This window comes from Bos indicus, chromosome 15 (genome assembly GCF_029378745.1).
Source record: "Bos indicus isolate NIAB-ARS_2022 breed Sahiwal x Tharparkar chromosome 15, NIAB-ARS_B.indTharparkar_mat_pri_1.0, whole genome shotgun sequence".
Taxonomy (NCBI): domain Eukaryota; kingdom Metazoa; phylum Chordata; class Mammalia; order Artiodactyla; family Bovidae; genus Bos; species Bos indicus.
This window is the reverse complement of record NC_091774.1, coordinates 60,206,465-60,230,954: the sequence shown is the minus strand read 5'-3', so window position 1 is coordinate 60,230,954 and position 24,490 is coordinate 60,206,465. Positions and strand designations below refer to the sequence as shown.

General features: G+C 37.6%; 1 long non-coding RNA gene across 3 annotated transcripts in view; it reads right to left on the bottom strand.

Annotated features, from left to right (window-relative positions):
* Window positions 1-5,634: 5,634 nt before the first annotated feature.
* The window catches only part of LOC139187180 (uncharacterized), a 75,607-nt gene continuing 56,751 nt past the window's right edge, over window positions 5,635-24,490 (bottom strand). For all 3 annotated transcript variants that reach the window (XR_011570790.1, XR_011570791.1, XR_011570792.1), the window contains exons 2-6: window positions 22,608-23,228; window positions 21,654-21,740; window positions 17,546-17,625; window positions 9,353-9,459; window positions 5,635-6,219 (exon numbers count right to left, since the gene is read on the bottom strand). This is a non-coding gene — a long non-coding RNA (uncharacterized lncRNA). The remainder of the gene's footprint in view (window positions 6,220-9,352; window positions 9,460-17,545; window positions 17,626-21,653; window positions 21,741-22,607; window positions 23,229-24,490) is intronic.

Below are 24,490 nucleotides of genomic sequence, written 5' to 3'. Positions count from 1 at the left end.
GGAACTAAGATCCCACATGTCACTTCTTATGGCAAAAAGTAAAATGCATATATGATATAGTATACTGATAGCTTATTTTATTTAATAGACAAATAGAATCGTACTAGGTATATTGCTCTGTAACTTACTATTTTTACTTCCTAGGATGACTTATAATCTTTTTATATCACTACACATAATATCTACCATATTTTTGGAGACACACAATATACCAGAGTTTGTATCACTACTCAAGAATCGATGAATTTAGATTATTTATAAATTTTCCCATTAGTGAAAATCCATGCATGAGACTCATTGTGAGCCATATCATATGTATAATGTATAATGTATACATATGTATAAAGCCTTATCATATATATAATCTTACAAGTGAGGCACACAAATGCAATTACTGGGTCTAACAAAATGCTCATTTTTATTATGAACAGGCATCATATTTGCCTCCCAAATGGGCTGTACATACTTACATCTATTTCCCCATATATTACCCATAATTTGATTATGGTAATCATTTTTTAAATGTTTTGTTTTACATTGCATTTTTCTAAATAATACTGAAGTTGAAATTATTTCCGTATTTTTTTTAGCCAGTTCTCCTATGAGTTGCTTGATTATAGGTTTTTGGAATATTTAGATATTTCTCTGACCTTTCTTTTTAAAATTTTATTTAAGGGATTTTTTTCTATAACCTAGATAGCTATGCTATGTTTTATTTTATTTTGTCATGTATTTTCCCCGTATACGACTTGTCTTTCTATTTTTCATACTGTAGAAGATTTCAGATTGGTGAAACAAAATTATCTTTCTTTTTTTTTTTAATTTTATTTTATTTTTAAACTTTACATAATTGTATTAGTTTTGCCAAATATCAAATGAATCCGCCACAGGTATACATGTGTTCCCCATCCTGAACCCTCCTCCCTCCTCCCTCCTCATACCATCCCTCTGGGTCGTCCCAGGGCACTAGCCCCAAGCATCCAGTATCGTGCATCGAACCTGGACTGGCATCTCGTTTCATACATGATATTTTACATGTTTCAATGCCATTCTCCCAAATCTTCCCACCCTCTCCCTCTCCCATAGAGTCCATAAGACTGTTCTATACATCAGTGTCTCTTTTGCTGTCTCGTACACAGGGTTATTGTTACCATCTTTCTAAATTCCATATATATGCATTTCCCTAGGAAGGCATTTATTTCAAGGTTGTAGCCATATTTCTCTACATTTTCTGCTAACACTTTTTAATTAAATATAACATGTAGACAAAAAATAAATCGTTAAGTATATAGTTCAATAAATGATCACAGAACGAACATAACTATGTAACCTCAACCCAAATTGTATCTTTGATAAAAATTATTTATAATTTTACTTGATTATCTACAGATTCTTTGGGGACATTTTAGTGTATAGAATCATTTCTGTGAATGAATAGTCTAATTAATTCCTTTCCAACCTGCATACATTTATTTATTTTCTTGCCTTATTTCACTGGCATGGTTATGCAGTACAATGTGCAATATGAATGATAACAATCGGCATCTCCTCTCTCCTGTCTGAATTTAGGGGATGAATTTTCAGCATCATTTCATTAAGTAAGATACTTGTTGAAAGATACTCAGTATTAGATGGAGAAATTCCTTTTATTGTTAGTTTTCTATTTTTAAAGTGTGAATTTATGATATTTTTGCTTGAGTGTTTCTTTTGAATCATTTGAAATTATCATTGTCCTTTGTTCTATTAATATGTCATTCCTTATATTCATTTTCAAACATTAAATCAATCTTGCATTCACGGATCAATCCATCTTTATCATAATACCATATGTCTCCAAACTTTAAAAAATATATTTCATTGGAATTCTCAAGTATTTTGTTTAGAATTTTTTTATGCTTTTGAGTTTGGGAGGGACTAGGTTATCTTTTCTTCCAATATTTTTGTCAGGTTTAGTATCAATATTATGATGGCCTCATGAAATTGCTCTCAATTTTTTTTATTTTCAGAAAAATTTTATATACAATTGCTTTCTATAATGGCCAATCTAAGTTTGGAATTTTATTTTTAGGAAGATTTTAAATTACAGATTCAATTTCTTTAGCTGATAATAGTAAGATTCAGATATTCTCTATCTTCTTATGTCAGTTTTAGCAGGTTTTATTCTAGCAGAAATATGCTCATTTCCTCTAAATTTTTAAAATTATGATCATAATTTTTTTATAATATCTTTTCTACAAAATTGTCTGTGTGATCTATATTTTTTTTGTTATTTTTGATAGATTTGTATCAGACACACCACGAAGTTAACCATTTGCTATGTCACTTTTCAATTTTGAGCAGTACTACTTCTCTAATTAGCTTTTATAGTTTGTTATACAACAAATATATCTGTCTGTCTGTCTTTCTACCTACCTACCTATCTGTCTATCCATCCACCATCAGTCTAGATTTTTATCCATCTGTGCAAACTGGGAGACTTTTAAAACTCAAGTCTATCACTTATGGAAAGTCTTTTTGAATAAATTGTTAATTAATATCCTCTCTTCTTATTTACACTTTTCGCACTTAAAGGTATTCTCAGTTAAGTATTTCACCTCCTAAACTGATTGTCTGCTTTTGTTATATTATCTCTTATTTCTAATTATCTAATATCACCCCAGTCAGGGTCCCAGTAGGAAATAAGTATTGAATTAGAATAATTCAAGGAGATGTTAATATAGAAAACGTTTTACATGCAGCACCCTAGAATAATAACATCCAAACTATCACCATTGTTAGGCCCAAGGGATCAAAGAGGGAGTGGCTTATTTAAAAGGTCTTTTCTTTGTTGACTTAAAAGGTCTTTTTCCTTTTCGCTATTTTAAAACTCAATTGTACTTTTTATTCAGATTCCACGAATATGTCCACTGATACTGTTTTAGGACATATCACTAGATTACACATTAAATGTACTTGTCTCCTTAGTCTCCTCAAATCTGTGACAATTCCTCATTCTTTCCTTGTCTTTCATGATTCTGACAACTTTGAGGGTTTGCTCAGTTATTCTGAGGACTGTCTCTCAATCTGAGGACTTGCTTGATAGTTTCTCGTTATTGGACTGAAGTTACACAGTTTTGGAAAGGTAACACAAAGTGATTATTTTTTTCCCAATACATAGCAAGGGCCACAAATTGTCAATATGTCATTTTACTAGTGACGGTAACACTGATCACTTCATTATGGTGCTGTCTGTCAGGTTTCTCTACTATAAAATGATTCTTTTCCTTTTATAATTAATGGATATCCTGAGGGAGATACTTTGAGTCTATACAAATATCCTATCTCTCCTCACACTTACATTTCCTAATTTTATATTCCTTTGGTAGATCTTGATTGACAATTATTACTGTAAAGTTCTAATTAGATTTTCCATTTCCCTCATTCCACCTACATTTTTTAATTGGATTTCATTTTTAAGATAGCTGTCTCTTACCCCCAATTATATTTAGTCAATTATTTATTTATATCAGCACAAAACCATGGAATTTTTTTTTTATTCTGTGAGTTATAATCCAATATTCCTGTTGTTAATTTTACTCCTCCAATTATTTCAAATTAGCCACTGGGAAAAATAAGACATCTTTGGCCACTGAAAGAATCTTCTGACTTGTTTTACAAAAATATCCAAAGGGTAAAAAAGAATCTAAATAGCTTTGAGGAAAATTTTCATTATACCTAAGTTTTATGCCATTCTATCATCATTAGTGTATGAGATAAGAGGAAAATATTTGCTATAAAGTTCTCAAAATATATATTACCTAAGGTCATTTTCTTTATGTATTACTCAGGTATTCTGAAAAGAACTGACATAATGAACTTAAGCATGAGTTTGTCGTGACTGCTGCTCAACAGTATCAGTGAACATGGAATAAGTTAACATGGTAAAAGGAATACATAATGTAAATAATCATTTACAAGGTAGCAGTAATTTGTATTTGGAAGAAAAAATAATCTGCATAGTTTCAAACTTGTAAGAAAGGATAGATTTGGTTGGGAACAAATAAATAAAAAATTCTAGGAGGAGAAGATCAAGATGGTGAAATAAGATAACCACATACTACTCTATGTGGAACAATTCTCACTAAAACTAACTGGAAACTGGCAGGAAAACTATGCAACTCAGGGTGTAAGAAAGACACGCACATTATCAGGTAGGAAGGGAAGAAATGTGATCAGGTCAAGATCTGTACCCCTGGGAAAAATCTCATAAAATCGGAAATTTTACAGGCAGACACATACCTTGGGGAGTGAACAGGTCGAGCCACAGATTGGGTGTTCCAGTCCTGGGGTCCTATGCTGAGGAGACAAGCTCCTTTGGCTGGTTGGAGGACAGCTGGGGCAAACAGAAGGGCTAGGGCAGGCTGGACTTCATTAGCGAGGAGCACACTTGTTGGCTAGCCCTCAAGGTAGGACAGAGAGAGGTCTACTCTTTAGCAGATGGCTGGTTTCAAGAGACTGCTTCGCTGCTCTAGTCCAAGTGGACACTCCAGCCCTGCTCACTCCACACCACAGCAGGGCACTGGATCTGAGCGGCCATGACTAGGGAAAAGCTAGACCACTGGAAGCAGATGTATCCTGGTCCCAGGGCAGAGCCTGGGTTGGGTGGCACTATCTATTGTTGATGCTTATTCAAGAGTGCCTAAGAAGCTATTCAGATTTCAGACACACCCTGCTCCACCACACTTCACCCCTGTAAATGCAGAGAGATCACAAAAACCCTGGCTGCCCTGCAGAGCAGCTTCACAACAAGGTGGGAGTGGTGGAGGGTGGAGAGAGTGATCAGCTGTGGGAGACAAATGGGACTTGCCCATGAGAGCTCTGCCCTAGCAGCTACCAATTTCCTGTGACAGCTTTGCAGTGAGCCCCAGCCTGAGCTGAGCTAACACTCTATGGGTTATTCAACCCCATCAGTCTAGTTCAGTCTCTCAGTCGTGAGACACTTTGCAACCCCATGGACTGCAGCACACTAGGCTTCCCTGTCCATCACCAACTTCCAGAGCTTACTCAAACTCATGTCCATCGAGTCGGTGATTCAATCCCATAGAGGCCCCATTCAATTTATGCCACAGCACAGTACTGGCTCTAGAGTACCTACAACCAAAGAAGAGACTCTCTGTTCAAAACCTTCCCAGTTTCTCTATATGCCAAACTGCTTTATATTCCATAGATGTTGGCTTAGGTACCACGTAAGAATTTTTCCCTGACCATACAAGTTCACTTAGGTACCATGATATACTCTGTATCCCAGGAGATATTTTTTCTACTTCACTTATCATAATCTGTAGCATTTTTGTTTTTTTCTGCTCTATCTGTTCCTAATTAGAATAGAATTTTCAGTAGGGCAGAGACCTCATCTGTCTTTTTCATATCTGTGTGCCCAAAGGATAGTGCTTCTTAGAAGGTACAAAATAAGTAGTCAATATTGGAATAAAAGAATATATGGATGAATGGTCAAGTATTAAGGTAAAAGACATATGAGGATTTATTGATAATTAAATACAGTGTAACCTTGATGATCATGATAACCTTGAGCATCATGATGATCATGATGACCAGCATCCAGTGGATCATGCTAAAAACCCAGGACTTCTGCTTGATTCCTTTATATTCCCGACCTTGAAAGTCCAATACAACAGTAAGTTTCTAACTTTAATACATCCCAAATTTCACCACTTCTTCTCTGCCATTGATGTTGCCAAATAACCAAATTACTACTATGATCTACTAACTCTTTTTTCTTGCATAAATCCTTCCAAATTCTTTGCTTTAAATAAACCCCAAACTCTCTACCACAGCCAAGAAGGTCTTGTACAAAATTCTCATTGTCTAGCATGCTCTTGTACATTCATTCTCTCTATATTCACACCAAGTTCTAAGTGCGCTGGTCTTTAAAAATATAAGGTGCAGGCACCTTACAATTATTACTCAAACCTTGTTTACCCTCCTTGCTCCTTACACTAATATTCTCTCATGAATCTCTAACAAATTACCTCCTGTCACATTCACTCTCTAGCCCTTACCTAGGTTTATTTTCTATACAGAATTTAATTAATATATGAAATTATTTCTTTATTGGTTAACTTGCCTTGGGTGATCAGATGTAAAGCTCTTCAAGGTGAGGAATTTTGTCTTTCTTGGTCATTACCACATTCCAACTATCCAGATGACTTCTTGCTACAACTAGAAAATATTTATTGAAAGTATAATGAAATGAAACTCTTCAGATGGGAATCTTTTTACCACTTTAAAAGTTATCATACTTCCAGTCATGTGTATTTTTTAGTACAGATGAAAATACCAAAGAAGGAATTTTAAAGCTTGTCTTTTTTTGTTGGCCATGCTGCGAAGCCTGTGGGACCTTAGTTCCCCAACCAGGGATCAATCCAGGCCCTGGGGAGTCAAAGCATAGAGTCCTAACCACTGGACTACCAGGGAATTTTCTAAAGCTCATCTCTTAAGAATTTTTTCTCTTCTTTCTTAAACTAACAGTTGAATCCTTCTTAATCTCCTTGTCCTTTGTTGAGAACGCTTTCACTTACTTTCTTAATTAGGTCAAATGACTCTACTGCATACTCTTAAAGCATCATGTAACTTTCCATACAGTGCTTGACTGAGTTTTAATTTACCTAATCCTTCAAAATAAATTTTTCCTATGCCTATGTCCTTTACTAGCCCCTAGCTCTATGAAGATAGAGATGATATATATTTTAATTCACCATTTAATCCAATGGCGATATGCTCAACATCTGGCATATCTTATGTACTCAGAATATTTCTTCAAAAAATAATGGACCCCAAGTGTCATTCCACATTGTCTAGTATAGAATACATAAATATGCTTTTAGTAGTATAGATTCACACTTTAGGAATAAACTATCGATCAACAACATGAACCATCAGCTTAGTTCAGTTCAGTTGCTCAGTCGTGTCTGACTCTTTGTGATCTCATGGACTGCAGCATGCCAGGCTTCCCTGTCCATCACCAATTCCCGGAGCTTGCTCAAACTCATGGCCATCAAGTCGGTGATGACACCCAACCATCTCATCCTCTGTCGTCCTCTTCTCCTCCCACCTTCGATACTACCCAGCATCAGGGTCTTTTCAAATGAGTCAGTTCTTCACATCAGGTGGCCAAAGTATTGGAGTTTCAGCTTCAGCACCAGTCCTTCCAATGAATGTCCCGGACTAAACTCCTTTAGCACTGACTGGTTGGATTTCCTTGCAGTCCAAGGGACTCTCAAGAGTCTTCTCCAGCATCACAGTTCAAAAGCATCAGTTCCTTGGTGTTCAGCTTTCTTTATACTCCAACTCTCACATCCAGATGTGACTCCATATAACATCATATCCAGACATGACATCCAACATGAACCCTACATATATTATTTAATTGGTTTGTCATTTTTTTAAAAATTTTTCTCCAAAGTAAAACTGGGAACATAAATCTGACTAACTGAATGCCTCTCATAATTGAATTCTATGTAAGCATGGTTATTATTTCATGCAACTAAAGCTCATAGATTTACAAAAGGAATGAGCTTGTTTTTTCCTCCCATATTGAATTTAATTCCTTTTGAAGTATGTAATGAGTGCTATCATTTCACTTCACAAGAAATCTTTCATCTATTAACTAACGAAGAACCTCCCCTTCCCATTCCCTCTAGGTACCATTCCAGTCATCAATATTTGGGTCGGTTGAAGGAGGAAACAGACAGAACAGGCTCCATCTTGAAAGCAGGACTCCATCTTGGGCTGGACTGTGGACTTTGAGCTCTATGCCCAGTATCTATGAAAACAACATACCAACTGGAAAACCAGACCCCCAGATGGAAAAGCCCCAGGGCTTGTACCTAGCCTCTCTGTCACCTAAAAGAATACCCTAATTATCTGTGTAACAGAATAGAATCATAAAGTCTATTATGATTATTGGGGTATGACCACAGACCTATTGATAATTGTCCACTGTTAACTACCTAGGCTTAAGGGTAGGGTTAACAAATCACGGGTTAACTTTAACTATATCTTTCTTTTCCTTTGTCCAGACTAGTTTCAGAGAATTTGGGGAGGTGGGTTTGAGCACATACACTGAGGGTATATAAGGTTTTCACAAAAACTGGTCAGGGTCCTTGGCTAAGAGGAGACTCTGTCTTGGGTGTGCCAGTGTAATAAACTGCACTCCACTATTTGCATTGTCTTTCTGAGTTTGTTTCCTGGAACATGTGGCTACAACACTATAGGTATGCAAAATGCTTTTATAAATTGATTCCAACAATTGACAAATACCTTTTCAGTCCTATTATATCCTAGCCATTGAAATATATTCTGTGTATCAAAAAATAGCATTTTTTTTAAATAAATGAAGTACTGGGAAAGGACAGTTGATTAAATATTTTTGCATTTAGTCTTCCTCTCACATTTAATGATTCATTCTTAGCAGTGTCAGCATTGAATACAGGAACATAAAGTTAAGTTTTCTCAAAAGGTTGAACATTTTGTCATTTCCTGAAAGACTAAAGAAAATCAAGCCCACCTGGCCACACTAGCTTTCTATCCTGGAAATATTGTAACTTGTACCCGAATCTTCAAACCAATTGAGAACTCAGAGAAATAAAAATATTTAAAGAAATTAAAGATCCATTATTATTGTTTAAGGTTTTTTTTTTGTTTGTTTGTTTGTTTTAATTTTCAGTCTGGGAAAGGCTTACTCATCTCACAAGTATTTCTTTGGTCTATCCTATGAAATAAAGTTAATTGAAAATATGAAAATAGTTTGTTTTATAGGTACAAGCTCTTGTGTATTGTAACACTTGTGTATAGTAGAAACAAATGATTAAATCTAATTGTCTAAAGATTTTGGAAATGGCAACATAGTCATGTAACTAGAGGAAGCCATGAGGCATATCCTGAAATCTTGGATATAGTCTCTATTTTCAAATCAAAACAGGGATATAGAAAGTCAGCTCAAAGAGACTGTTAATTCTAAGACAAAAAGCTAATTTGAACATGAATCTGAAGATTTATAAAAGCACAGACACACACACACACACACACACACACACACACATCCTACATATACATACATGTCTGTATGTGGATGTGGATGTGTGTTCATCTTAGCAAGGAAAGGGCAGGAAATATTATGTTTATTTTTTTCATTTTTTTAAATATTATGTTTAAAAATGCAAGTAGTGAAAAAGTCAGAGAAAGACATTACTATGATTTTAACACATATCTAATAAATGCCAAGTACAGAGATTGGTACTGAAGCCACAGTGGTAAATAAGAGAGATATGGTCCTTGACCTTAGGTAACCTACCACACATATCTTTCCCCTATCCATCATTGAACAATAGAATGGCATCTTCAAAGGCCATGATGTTGAAAAGGGTTTGCTGAGTTCCAAGTTACAGCGTATGGATCATCCTATAGGGCAAGGTAGGAGTGGTAGGAAATTAGACAGATGAGTGGTTAAGAGCACAAAATCAGATGTTATATATTAATCTAACAGTGAAGGAAAAGCACTAGAGTTTTAAGCAAAGAAACAACAGCTTTCTTTGTGGACAATATTCAAGTCTGGTCTGTTGGGCAGGCATATTCCATGAGAACACCATTACCATTACATAGCTAGCTCTGATGGCTTGGAATCCAAGAGGATCAAAATAAATAATCTGTAAAGTGCATATAGTCTTTCCCTAATGACTCAGCAGTAAAGAATCTGCCTGCAATGCAGGAGACCCAGGTTCAATTTCTGGGTCAGGAAGAACCTCTGGAGAAGGAAATGGCAACACATTCCAGTATTCTTGCCTGGAGAATTCCATGGAGAGAGGAGGCTTGTGGGTTACAGTCCATAGGTTCTCAAAGAGTCAGACACAACTGAAGCAAGTGAGCATGCAAAGTGCATGTATTATCCCATAATATTCACTCAATAAACATTAGTAACCAGAGAAACAGTTTCATAGGATATAGAAGACTGGGCTTCCTGGAAAGAAGATTCTGTATTGGAGATTAACATGCAAGAAGCTTAAGGCACCCAGGATCTGCACATAGGGAGGGCAAGGGACAGGAAGGAAGCAATGTTGGGCAGAGAGAAGTTGATTCTTTTTCAGCAAATGGTGCAGCCGTCCCTACAGGGGAGCTGTGAAAGCCCTCCAGAGTTAGCCTTCCCTTCATTAAGGAGCCCTGGCCTCTAGCCTGAGGGATCAACAAGTCATTGATGTTCAATCGCTAAGTAGTATGCGCCTCTTTGAGACCTCAAGGACTACAGAACACCAGGCTTCCCTGTCCTTCACTATCTACCTGAGTCTGCTCAAATTCATGTCTATTGAGTCAGTGATGCTGTCTAACCATCTTAACCTCTGTTGCCATCTTCTCCTGTCCTCAATCTTTCCCAGCATCAGGGTCTTTTCCAGTGAGTTGGCTCTTCACATCAGGTGGCCAAAGTATTAGAGCTTCAGCTTCAGCATCAGTCCTTCCAATGAATATTCAGCTATTCAGTGTGGATTTCCTTTAGATTGACTGGTTTGATCTCCTTGCAGTCCAAGGGACTCTCAAGGAGTCTTCAAACCACAGTTCAAAAGCATCAATTCTTCGGCGTTCAGCTTTCTTTATGGATCCAACTCTCACATCCCTACATGACTACTGGAGAAATCATAGCTTTGACTAGACAGACCTTTGTCAGCAAAGTGATGTCTCTGCTTTTTAATGCACTCTCTAGGTTTGTCATGGGTTTTCTTCCAAGGAGCAAGAGTCTTAATTTCATGGCTACAGTCACTGTCTGCAGTGATTTTGGAGCCCCCCAAAATAAAATCAACCAGTCACTGGATACAGGCTGCTCTACTAGAAGCAGCCTTCTCTGGCCTAAGGTGATTTTGGGAAAGGGATTGTCAGGTAAGAGCTGTCAACAGCCATATCCCAGCAACTGAGGGCATCAGCCCTGAAGAGGGACCAATGTGGCTCAGTACAGTATCATTTACATTGATTGAAAAGAAAGGTAATATGTCCTGGCATTTCTCTTCTCTCTGGATTCCTCTCCACATTCAGCCTTCTCAAAAGGGACGTTTCCCACAATTTAAAAAAGACCCCTTGTCACACTTCCACTGCATTTTCCACCCGATTCATCACAACAATTTTTCTTCTTTATTCCTTCCATGTAAAGGTTTCTAGACTTGGTTTGCTACCATAATTTACACACAATGCAGAGATGATGTGTCCTTTTCAAAAATGTGCTTTTTCTTAATAGCTTCTCACCCTTTTAACCAACTTGACAAACTGCCTCAGGATATTAAAGATGATATATTCTCACCTGGAGGGAAATGTTTAAAATATAATTTGAATAGGTAGTTAAGCATGTTTCCCTGAAGGTGTTATCATTTGGTAATTTGATATTTTAATATCAAATGTAAGTTCTTGACATGGCCTGCCCTTTCCAGAGGAGACCCATAAAAATAACATGTGTCTCTGAACAATTTCCTGGCTGAGGCAGGTTGTATTTTGTGTCCCCAATTATAATTATCTTCACTGCATTGTAAAGAATGTGTTGTACACCAAATTCTCTATTAACAATCACAATGTGTAGAAATTATCTTCATCCTAGAACATCTCAAGGGTCTGGGCTGTTTGTATATGATAACAGCTCACTGAGATCTAAATTATGGAAAATTCAAAGAAATGAATAGGAAAAACACTGCTATTTTACCATCAGTTTTTAAAAGAAATGTAATTAAAATGTAAAACAAGGCTCTCTGAATCAATCTAGTCAGATGAAGAAGGAGGAGGAGGGGGAGGGAAAGTAGGATGAGAAGAGAAAGAATAATACCAAGGGAAATATGAGCAGAAGCATCCTGAGGTTTTGCCTCAAAAAACAGAATTAGTGAATTAAAAAAATAGACACTCTTTTATGCCATTAAGAATAATCAACAATTGGATAAATAATATTTAAATGTTTAAAAATATATGAATAAACTATAAAACTTTTAGTACTCTAAAATTTAATTTGAAGGGAACTACAAACTTTAAATAATGAGGCAAAAGTCTTGGCAGGCAAGGAAATCAATTCTTAATATTTAGGACACTGAGCTTCTAAAGCTCCCCTCACTCATAATGCAGACATTGATTTTAATTTCCTTCTCAATTAACAAGGCCTTTTTTTTACATTATGTATAAAGGTTAGAGTAAAATGACTGAAAAAGGATATATAAATAAACTAAAAAGGTGTATATAAAAAAGGTATATAAATCAGAGAACTAAAAAAGGATATATAAATCAGATAAATAACTTTGAGCAGTTATATGATGAACTAAAGGCTATGTGAGTGGAAAAATTCCAATATATGAAATACAGAAATGTGAAGGAATGTGTACTATTATTCTGTCAATCACTTTTCAGGGTCCAGGGAATACAGTAATACTTTTTAAAAATGAGCATGACATGAGAATGAAGCTAATACGAAGAGGCAATAGAGACAAACAGGTCTCTAAGTGTACTGTTTTTTACAAAGTTGAAAAACAAATAGCAGATGTTTTTCAATGTTCAGGAAAATGAAGAAGATGTTTTGGAAGGAAAATTATATATAAGGCAGGACTCTTTCATTTGTAAGAGATAGAAAACCTTCCATTTCCAAACCTTTAAACAAAAAAAATAGTACTTTAATATATTATGTAGCTCAAGATTCTTAGAAATAAGTGGCTTTAGGAGTAGCTGAATCTAGGTGCTCAAAAGTCCTCATCCAGACTAAGACTTGCTTTTCTGATCCCTAGGCTATGCTTTGTTCTTTGTGGGCTTCCTTCATACTTCCTCCTGTCAGCAAAATAGATGTTAAGGCTTCTAAACTTGCATTATACTGTCTTAGCAACTGCATGAGAAAGAATGTTGCTTCTCTAGTCTTTTTATCAGAAGCCACCAGTATTAGTTCTCAATGGACCAACTTCAGTCAAGTGTCCATCCCTATACCAATCTCAGTAGGCAGAGGGAAGCCATTCCTATGTTCAATGCTCATCTGGATCCCATAGAGTGAGAAAATGGGAAAGTGGAACATTCTCAAGAAAAATCAGGATACAGTAACCAGAAAATGGGAACAAAAGAGTATCTGTTTACTACCAAAGGTTAGAATAAAATAATTAAATCTGAATTCAGTGAAGGATATTTGGGAAGAAAGGGAGGTAAAAATCAAATACTGTCTTTCCTAGTGTTGACTCTTCATTCACTTTCACTCAGAAAAACTAGACCCAGATTTTTAGGAGGGAAGAAGTATGCCTAGAAAATATGTCTTCTCTTTTTTCTTTTCTTTCTGACCAATTTGCAGGTAAGTTGAAGACAGGGGCTTCCCAGGTGGCACATTGGTAAAAAATCTGCTTGCCAATGCAGGAGGTGCAAGAGATACGAGTTCAATCCCTGGGTTGGGAAGATCCCCTGGAGTAGGAAAGGGTAACCCACTCCAATCTTCTTGCCTGGGAAATCCCATGGACAGAGAAACCCAGCGGACTACAGTCATGGAATCTTAAAGAGTCTGACATCACTGAGCACACACACAAATGCACACACACACACACATACACACACTCACTCGGATATAACCCATGCTGATACTTTGTATTCTGTATTTCATGCTTTAGTTGATTGTATCAAAGCTTTAAACTTCCAAGCAGTGACAATGAGTGGCATTATACTTGCGTGAGTGCTAAGTCACTTCAGTCATGCCCGACTCTTTGTGACCCTTTGGACTGTAGCCCACCAGACTTCTCTGCCCATGGGATTCTTCAGGCAAGAATACTAGAGTGGGTTGCCATGCCCTCCTCCAGGGGATCTTCCTGACGCAGGGATCGAGCGTGGGTCTCTTACATCTCCCTGCATTGGCAGGCAGGTTCCTTACCACTAGTGCCACCTGGGAAGCCCAGCATTATACTTGCCCCCTTGTATAATCTGTGGAGGAGGGGAAGTGAGCAGAGAGGTGAAGGAGGTTACAATGGAAGCAGCTCTTCCCCCTCTTTCCTGTTTGCCCATTTCTGTTCCCCTCTAACCTTAAAAGAACATAATAAGGAATATGATCACTAAGCTACTGAAACTGACTCCAGACTTATGCTCTCCTAAATACACACAATGCCTTGGCTAACCTGTTGATTCTTTTCCTAGAAATGAAGAAGTAACCCCTAAAATCCCCCCAAAGCAATCCTGCAGGCAGATCACTGGGGCAAGATAATATCTGAGGAGACAGCCAGTCAGTCTGCCCACAGTGGAGATGCAGGACCTGATCTCCTGCCTCCATGATTCACTGGGATCCTTTCCCCTCCATTTTTCCCCTTAAAAATGGTCATGGATTGCCTGGTGGGCTGCCATCTATGGGGTCGCACAGAGTCGGACACGACTGAAGCGACTTAGCAGCAGCAGCAGCAGGATCTTTGGACTTGGTCTCTGGACACAAGTCGCCATCTCCTCAGATTGCCAGCTTTTCTGATTAAAGCATCTTTCTTTTCTACCAACACTTGCCTCTGGAATTGGCGTGTGAACAGTGAGCAGCTCAACCTGGGTTAGGTTACAAGATACAAAGAACATAATAATGAGGGGTAATTGTAATTATCCTGAACCCCATTAGCACCCACACCAGGCCACCTGAAAGGATAAAGGAACAAAAGTGGGGGGAAGCACACAGTCTAATGTACAATAAAAAGTTATCATAATCCTTTCTTAAGATAACTTTAATATATGATTTTGTTGAGTTGTAATTTCATTTTTTCGCTGTTAACTCTCTAATATGCACTTAACTTGATTTAAAAAAAAGTGTCCTATACGATGAAATACTCCTTTTACTGAGATGTCTAAGGCACCTAGCCTAGACAGAAAGATAGACAATATATCCCCCCCCCCAAAAAAAAACTAACTTGATAAGGTTGTTGACTTAACATCATGCAAGGCAAAAATGTGATTCAATTATGAAAAACATTTAAAAATTGAAAACAATAGTGTCTTAAGGAATACTAATAAATTATCAACTGTTAATGAACAGAGATTGATTATAACTATTGACCATATATATGAATATAGGTATCTCTAAGGTAAAGCTTCATGTGACAAACTCAGAGTGACTTTCATAAGAGCAAGGAAGACTATATTTGTCTAAACTCTATCTGGAATAATCAAATGATTAAATTGGATGTGGAGGGAAAGGGAAAAATACACAGATAAGCCTCTGAGACTGCTTTTGCTATTATGGAGGACAGCAGGTCTGACACAAGACCAAAGTGTAGGTGGTGCCCAGTGATTCACTCATGAAACCAATTGAGAACAAGCAGGGAATGACATTTATAACCCAGATGCATGAATACCAATTTCCAGAGCAAGGGTAATAAGATAAACATGAAATTTTGACACATAATGATTTCTTTTATGAACTAATAAAATTATATACATATTCATATATTTTTATATATCCATAATTTTTATGTATTGAGAATGATCTTCAGAATAAAAATATGCATAATGAGCATTATTGGTAAGAGGAGCTTCCCATTATGGGTAGTTGGATGAATTATAGAAAAGCATCAGCTGAATTAAATGAGGCTACATTTCAGGCTACTAAAAACTTGTGTTTGAAATTACTGTGCTGTTTTCAGTGGTATTGAGCCATCATAGACAAATGGGCTTAGTGCTGCAAGGCTGCCAGTAAACAGAGGTGGTTCCTATTTTGTTTTTTAAAAAAGACAGTGATTAGCTTCATACAAACTTTAAAGCCTGACATGGATCTTAAGCACAATTTCATAATTATTAAAGAAATGGGCTCTTTGCTCTTCCTTCTTTGACAGTTGCATCTTCTAGTGAAATACTATCCACCTCCCTGAGACATAGTCATGAAGGTCAGAGTAAATGGATTTGGCTATATTGGGTGCCTGGTCACCAGGATGCTTTTAATTCTGGCCAAATGGATATTGCCTCATCAATGATCCCTTTGCTGACCTCGGCTACATGGTCCACATGCTCCAATATGATTCCATAGCAAGTTATACCACAATCAAGGCCGAGAATGGGAAGGTTGTCATCAATGGAAAGCCCATCTCCTTCTTCCAAGAGCAAGATAGGGTGCTTGGAAGCACCCACATCAAATGAGGTGATGCTGGTGCTAAATATGTTGTAGAAACCACTGGTGTCTTCATTAACTTGGAGAAGGCTGGGACTCACTGAAAGTATGGAGCCCAAGGGTCATCATCATTCCTGTCCCTCCTGCCACTGTCCACATGTTTGGGCATAGATCATGAGAATTATGACCATAACCTCAATATTGCCAATACTGTCAGCAATGCCTGCTCTACCACCAGCTCCTTGGCCCTCTGACCAAGGTCACCCAGGATGACTTTGGCAACTCATGATGCCTGCAACTCAAGCCACTGTCTATGTCATCCCTGCCACAAAGAAAGTCTCAGATGGCTCCTCTGGAAAGCTGTGGCATTCTGGCTGTGGGGTTTCCCAGAAGACCATCTTCCCTGCTTCTATGGGCATTGCTAAGACTAGGAACAAGGTCACCCCTTGAGTTAAACTGGAAACTCACTGGCTGGCATGGCATCCCATGTCTCAGCTCTAGTGTGTCATGGATCTGACCTACAGTTTGGAGAAAGTCGCCAAATATGATGACATCAAGAAGGAAGGTGGTGAAGCAGGCAACAGAAGGTCCCATAAAGGGCATCCTGGATGACACAGAGGAACAGGCTGCCTCCTGTAATTTTAACAGTGGTACATCCTCTTTCACCTTTGATGCTGGGCCTGGCATCACCCTCAGCGACTGCTCTGTCAAGCACATTTCCTGCTATGACAATGATCATGTTTGGCTAGAGCAAAAGGGTGGTGGGCCTTATGGCCCATGTGGTTTTTAAGGAATAAGAGCCCCCTGAACCACAAGCCTCAGTGAAAACAAGAGAAGAAAAAAAAGAGGTCCTCAGCTGTTGAGGAGCCTTTGCCCCAGCTCAATCCCCCAACACACTGAGAATTATCCATCCTCAAAAGTTTCCATCCCAGACTTCCTGAAGAAAAGGGAGCCCATTAGGGAGCCCTACCTGGTCATGTATCATCAATAAAGAAAAATGTACATAGTCAAAAAGGAAAAAAAAGAAAGAAATGCTTTGCAAACATTTAGAAATGGACGTGGAGATCAGCAGGGACTAGGAAAAGTTTACAAAGGATGAGTCAGGTCAGTATAGCTTCATTCCCCTTTGGATAAAAATTCTAAAAAAGTGGCTTATGTTCACCTGGATTAAACAAGGCATTTGGCAGTCACAACAGAAACATAACCTCGATAATCTTCAAGGAAATAGACTTATGAGTGCCTAAAAACCATATCAAAGATCCTAGTTACTTGACTGATTAAATCTTAGAGCACAATTTCCTATTGTTTTTCAAAGATCTCTTTTTTTTAAAAAATAGCTATCACATTTGAACATCTACTATATGTTAGGCATTGTGATTATCCCTTGACATGAACTCTATACTCATAATAATCAAAGAGATAGTCTTCAAATTTTAACATTACCTAAATTATAAGATTGGGTCCAAGGTCACCAAGCTAGAGTCAGGAAGTATAAGCTTTTCAAATATGCAAAGTACATGAAGCTGTAGAAAGAAAAAATATATGTTGGATTATAGACTCAGGCTCTAATAGAATGTAAACTCATTAGTACATTAGATTAAATATAAGATTCATAGATATTAATATTTTTTTTCAAGCTTATTGAGTTGGTAGTGTTGACATGGCTGCTGAGAAAATGGAAAGATTCTTAGGTCTTATTGTAGAACAAGACTATCTGAAGAAAGGGAAGTGGTATGCTTGTTTGTTTTTTTTTTCAATATTTTAAGTTCCAAACTCTATACCTTAATATGGGGTGCACCTATTAGGATTTTTTCCTTTTGTTAAAGACAGAGACTTCATATGCAAGAAGGGAATTTTTTATTTATAGAGCTGACAAGAGTTTTCAGTTAACCTATAAACCTGGAGAAAGAGCTGATAAAACCTTGACTTGAAGGATGGAAAATAGAGTCTCAGAGCCAGTTTCTCCTATATGCTTATCACTGCTCATTTTATATGTTGGTTTTATCCTCTGTTATTTCGTATAGGCCTTCTCCACTGTCGGAGGACACTTCTATTAAGAGTCTCAGATTAGCTGTTCCAGTGAAAAGAGAAAGCTTCTTTTGGCCCAACAGCCTGATGACAATCTCTGAGACTTCTGTTTGGCATGCTATAGCCATATAGAAACCTTTGTCCAATCACTATTATCTGAGAGATGGGGTAATATGGTTGGCCATGATTTAATCCTGTGATCACTTTCATGGCCAGTGGCAGCACAGAGTGTGGGGGAAAGCAGAATCTGTTACCAGAAGAGGATGAAGAGCTGGCTGAGCACATCACACTTGGTACACTAACCTTCAACGTGTTCTGAAAGGAACAGGGAAAGGAAAGAGAATTGAAACTCTGATGAAGACAAGATGAAGAAATAGAGATAGTTATTCTTAAAAAAAAAAAAAAAAAAAAAAAAGGAAAGTTCAGAGAGACAAAAGGTTTGCTAAAAAAGGAAGCATAAACAATGTCTACACAGGCCAAGGGACAGAATCTAAATATCCTCATTAGAAGAAGGATTTCATTTTAAAGGTGATTTCAACTTTATGATATTTTAACTTCCAAAGACCCAGAGCTGACCAAGGTATCTCTAGATGAAATAGAAACCTTGCCATTTTCGTTTGAATGTATGTTTTACCACTTGCCAGGGGAAGTTGCAGATGGTTTATTAGTATCTGACAAATGGCTGGACTAAACTACTTTAACTAAGAGAGAAGCAATGGCTAAACCTACATTTTAAAGTCAAATATAAACATGAATCCAAGTTTTGGTACTTATTATTTACATGAAAGCTTCCCTCATAGCTTAGTCGGTAAAGAACCTGCCTGCAATTCAGACACCAGGGTTCAATCCCTGGGTCTGGAAGATCCCCTGGAGAAGGAAATGTCAACCCATTCTAGTAAGTATTCTTGCCTGGAGAATCCCATGGACAAATGAACCTGGCAGGCTGCAGTCCATGGGGTCGCAAGAGTTGGACACGACTTATTAATTAAACCACCACAGCCCATCTATGTGAACTTGGACAAGCTGACTGCTTTCTTTTAGCCTCATTTTTTTTATCACACCACATGACATGCCAGATCTTAATTTGTGGATCAAATCCATGCTGCCTGCAGTGGAAGCACAGTTTTAATTGCCGGACTGCTGGGGAAGTCCCTGGTCTCATTTTTGAAGTAGGATTATTATTCTTACCTTGCAGGTCTACTGTGAGTGTTGGAGATAGCCTGTGGAGAATTTCTTGTTCTTTGATATATCTTAATAAATTATAGTTTATGTGTATAACTGACATCCTTGAACTATGGAAGCATGCCATATCCAGACCAAAATAAACCCTATGATACATAGATCATAGCTATGTAGGTACCTGTGGGTTTGGTATGGGAGAAGGATCAGGACTGGAAGGGTAACTGAGTGCATATGGCAAGAAAGCACCATGAAAATGTATCAAGCCTGTCTGGCCTTGGAATACACAGGAAAACATAGGAATTTATGGTAGCTTTCAGAACATTTAGATTAGCACAGAGGGTCTAAACATGTATTTCATGGTGATTAAGTGAAATAATAAATGAAAACTTGCTTAGAATAATTTCCAGTACCCAATTAGAGATGAAGAAAAGTTCATTATTGTTTCTACTAAAGCTTATCATATGCTCCCGTTCTACTAGATCGTGAGCTTCTGAAGACACAAACTATGTTATAGTAATCTATTTCCCAAGATTTGAGTATAAGGCATGGTGTTTTCTAGGCTCTTACGTAAAAGATAGGGGGAAAAGGAATTGTATCAGGAACAAAAAACACATTGAGGGCACAAAATAAAAATTTTGACACAAATCAGTGTGTGCAATTACATCTACAAGCTTGGAATAGAAGTGAAAGAAATGAACTCTGATTAGTAATAGAAAAGGTGAAATAAGCATGGAAAAAATGAGGATCAAAAATGGTGAAGGATAGGGGATAAAACTGACAGGCAGAAGTATGGCCTTCTAAGTTTGCATGTTCTAGATGCTGATATTCATGTAACTCAAATCAGAAATATATCAATAATCTCACAAAGATGTTCACTTTCCACATTCTATGTCTGTGTCTGATGCCTTCAGGATTTAAGTTTCTGTGATCAGTTTCAGTTTGACATAACGTTTTCATATTCATTGCACTTGCTTTCTAAACCAGGGCTCAACCTATCAGTTAACAGGCACTTATACCAGCTTGATTCCATTCAAATTACCTGCCTGGTCCCTGTAGACATTTAGTGTTTATACTCTCGCTCTAAATAAGAGCTTCCCAGTGTTTTCCACATCATGGCACACATAGAAAATGACAGCACTTTACTTGTGGAGTCATGGAACTAACGGAAGAAGCTCCTCAGAAATTACCGCCAGAGTTCCAGCTGCCTCAGGCCCTGCCCTGCTGCCCTTAGGCTGGGGTAGGGGAACAGGATTTCAGCAGACCTGCAACCAACTAGGGCTATTAATAAAATAGGTCACTCCAGTCGGGAGGCTCTGCTGTCAACTCTCCCTATAAAGAGATACAGAAAGTTTGATATATTTGTTTGTTCAATGTGTAGGGTAGATACCCTTCTAGGCACTGAGATGCAGCAGTGTACAGGACAGAGTCCCTGCCCCCTTCAAACTAGGTTGCTGCTGCTGCTGCTAAGTCGCTTCAGTCGTGTCCGACTCTGTGCGACCCCATGGACTGTAGCCTACCAGGCTTCTCGGTCCATGGGATTCTCCAGGCAATGGGTTGCCTGGAGAATGGGTTGCCATTTCCTTCTCCAATGCATGAAAGTGGAAAGTTAAAGTGAAGTCGCTCAGTCGTGTCTGACTCTTAGCGACTCGGTGGACTGCAGCCTACCAGGCTCCTCCGTCCATGGGATTTTCTGGGCAAAAGTACTGGAGTGGGGTGCCATTGCCTTCTCCACACACTAGGTTACAAATGGTTAAATGACCCAGTCAAGTCTATAAGACTCAGGAAGCCAGGGCGAGAATCTGTATCCTCAGACACAACTCAGTTATTGCCAAGGGAAGAAATACTATAAGGTTTATAGTATAAAATTAATTTGTCATTCCATGATGAGGAAAGTGACTGCCAAGCTTTCTAACTTAAACTTTTGTCAAGGCACTTCCTTGACAAAACTGGCTCTGCCTCCACACTTCCAAGGCAGGGGGACCAGGTCTGATCCCCGGTCAGGGAACTAGATCCCACAGGCCACAACTAAAACATCCTCTGTGCTCCAACAATGATCAAAGATCCCACGTGCTGCAACTTAGACCCAGCACAGCCAAATAAATGAATAAAATAATTTTTAAAAAAGCTTGTCTATATGTCCCTATTAACTTGGAATGTGAAGAATTGTTCTTGGTTAAAGTTTACACTTGAAACTTTTATCAGTGAATATGCTCAAAGAAAGGAAAAAAAGATTTTGGGGGTCAGGTTTTCTCTCATACAGGCAAGTTAATATTTTTCCTATGGGATCTTCAATATCAAATATCTACCATCATGTTTTTGCATGGATAACACTCCTGCTTACCATGGGGTAGTAGAAGAGGGAGGTGATAGATTGTCACAAGCATTTCCAGGTGAGAAAGGATCCTTCTATCACTAAGATGAGGCAAGCCTGGCAGAAAGCACATTTAAACTGTTTAAGAAAGTAAAATTTTAATGCACACGATTGCTAATTACAGAGGCATGTTCAGTTTTCATTAAAGTGGGTCCCTAAGGATCTCTACTTGGGAACACTTTGTTAAACGATTTATTCAAATCACTCTATATAATTGAAAATAATAATCTGACTGTCTTTATTTATTCAATGATTCAAACTTTTTCTTAATTTTTTATAATGAGTGGTGATGAATGATAAGATTATATAATTTTTATGTATTGAAGGGTTTTTCATATACTTCTATGTGGGTTCATGTAGATGCCTGTCCATCTAAAAAGCAGTTAATTTGTAAACATAATAACAAAGGGGCAAATATAACCATTCTCACTGACCCTGGATTATGTAGTTCATATTATTTCTATTATTGACACATTTTTATAAATGGTAGCAAGTCCCTTGCTAGAAAGGGTCAAAGGCATGAAATATGACTCAAAGCCCTTAACCATTCCAGACTTTACAGAAATTTGTAATTTACCTAAAAATTTGTCTGATTCTTCAACTACTCTTCAAATATTTAATTGTGATTTTAGTATAATTATGTTGACTTAGGCTTCCAGTGTGTAGATTGGAATTTAATGTGTTATAAATACCTCCAGAAGCTAAGCATTTGGATTAGGTAATGATGCATATAATATAACTAATTAAGCACATTTTGGGCTTAATGCTGGATTAAAGTGTTAAACTGTACAGAAGAACAGAACATCAACCCTGTGAAAAATTCACAGTAATAAAAAGGATATGAAGGATGACCCTTTGGGGTTTTTTGTACCTTAAAATTAGGGCCCATCAGTTTTGAAACAAGGGTGAAGTCCTATCTGTTACCTGCAAAGAGAACAGGATGGTTGTTTTTTGAGCATCTTCCACGAGCCAAGACATGGTGTCAAGATCTCTATCAGAGACTCTCAAATAATACAGTGCCTCTCAGATCAGCTGAGGACCTTGTTACAAAGCAGATTATGACCCAGAAAGTCTGGGGACAATGACACAACTTGACTTGGGCTGTGTACTCAGTTTTCCTCAGTAAGTTCCCATGCAGGGCTGATGCTGATGGTTCTCAGACCACACTTGGAGCAGCAAGCATCTCCACACTATGAGGCAGCATCTTCATTTTACATGTGAGTAGAGGTTGGCAAGAAGGCTGAGTGCTTTGAGCAGCATCTCTCAACTCTGCAGAATATTCAAACTCATAGTGGGATTGATTTTAAAAACCCCAGCTGTTTCTCTTATCCAGTACATTTTTCACATCCCTAGAAGTCAGTAAGCTGAAAACAGAGATGACGAGGAAACTCCTTCCAGGGATTTTTAAATACAGTGAAGCTGATTCTTATTTTGGAGAAGAGTTTGAAACGCTTCTCATATCATTTCAATTAGTCTGTCCTTTCTACTTTGCTCTCACGAACACTTCTCCTGCTTCTAATGTGGTTGCTTCCTTTGAGCTGTGCCCTTTACAAAAATAAAAGGAAAAAGAAATAATGACTTGAGAAAATTTGACTGAGGAAATTATGTTATTCTAAAAACCATTTATAGAAAGCATAGAGCATGTGATTTATATTTAACACGACTTAATATTTCCTGACTCCATGGTGCAGTACAAGAGGGTGAAGTATCTGCTATGTTCCCTGCCTAGATTTTCAGTAGCTTTGACGGTTGCCAAGGTAACGATAACTTTGGTTAGCATCAGAGTAAATAAGGATCCAAAAATCCCTGAAATTTCATTTTCTATGTTATCATGTCACTTGGAGTAATAGTAATACAGGCTTTCTCCTTCTGCCCTCATCTTCCAACTAGCTTTTCCTACATTGCTGCATTTAATGATTAGCTTTTCGGGAAAGGACATTACAAACAAGAAGCTTCCAAAATCCTTTAATCTGTTGCAGCCAACAGGTGCAGGAAAGATAGCACTCTGCCCACAAAAGTGCTTCAGTAAATAAACAATGTGCTTTGGGTGCGAAGTTGAGGTAGCAACATATCATAGGAAACAGAAGGGGGAAATGTAGAACCTGTCTGCTGAGTATCATGCTCCAGTGTGAACACATAAAATTAGGCAAATAAAATTACAGATCAATAAAAGCCAATTACTCCACTGTTTCTTATATAATGCAACAGGCAATCAGATGCCATAAAATTCAGTGCAATATGTATAATCCCTTAGATAGGTGAACTATGTTTTTTCTGAGATTTGGTTTGATTTGATTTAGCTTGAGTTTCATACTTACAGCTCTCAAACATCCCTCCTGACAATGCATTGGGTCTGAGAAATACAATCCTGCTACACAGAAGGAACATAGAGAATTTCCTTAACTGTTGTACCAGATTTATCAAATGAGTATATTAATCTTCCCTCCATTAAAAATTAACAATCTTGTAAAAAAAGTTTAGAGAACATAGAAGTACTCAAACCCGCCTAGATTGCCCAAACACACTATTTTGATTTCTATTTGTCTTCCTTCCAAGCATTTTAACACCATTAAGATCTTACTATTTACATAATGTTGAAACAGGCTTTTTCAAATATTTTTTAGTGTTTGATCTCTTCTCAAACATGCTTCATGAAAAGCTATTTAACCATTTCCTTCCTTATTGGATATTCACATGATTTCAAAAATGTCCTTATTTTAAGGAAATACTGCATTGACTCATTGACTTTGCATCAAAGGTTAAAGGCTTTCCCTTTTATCATATTTTTCTCTATATATATTGCTAAA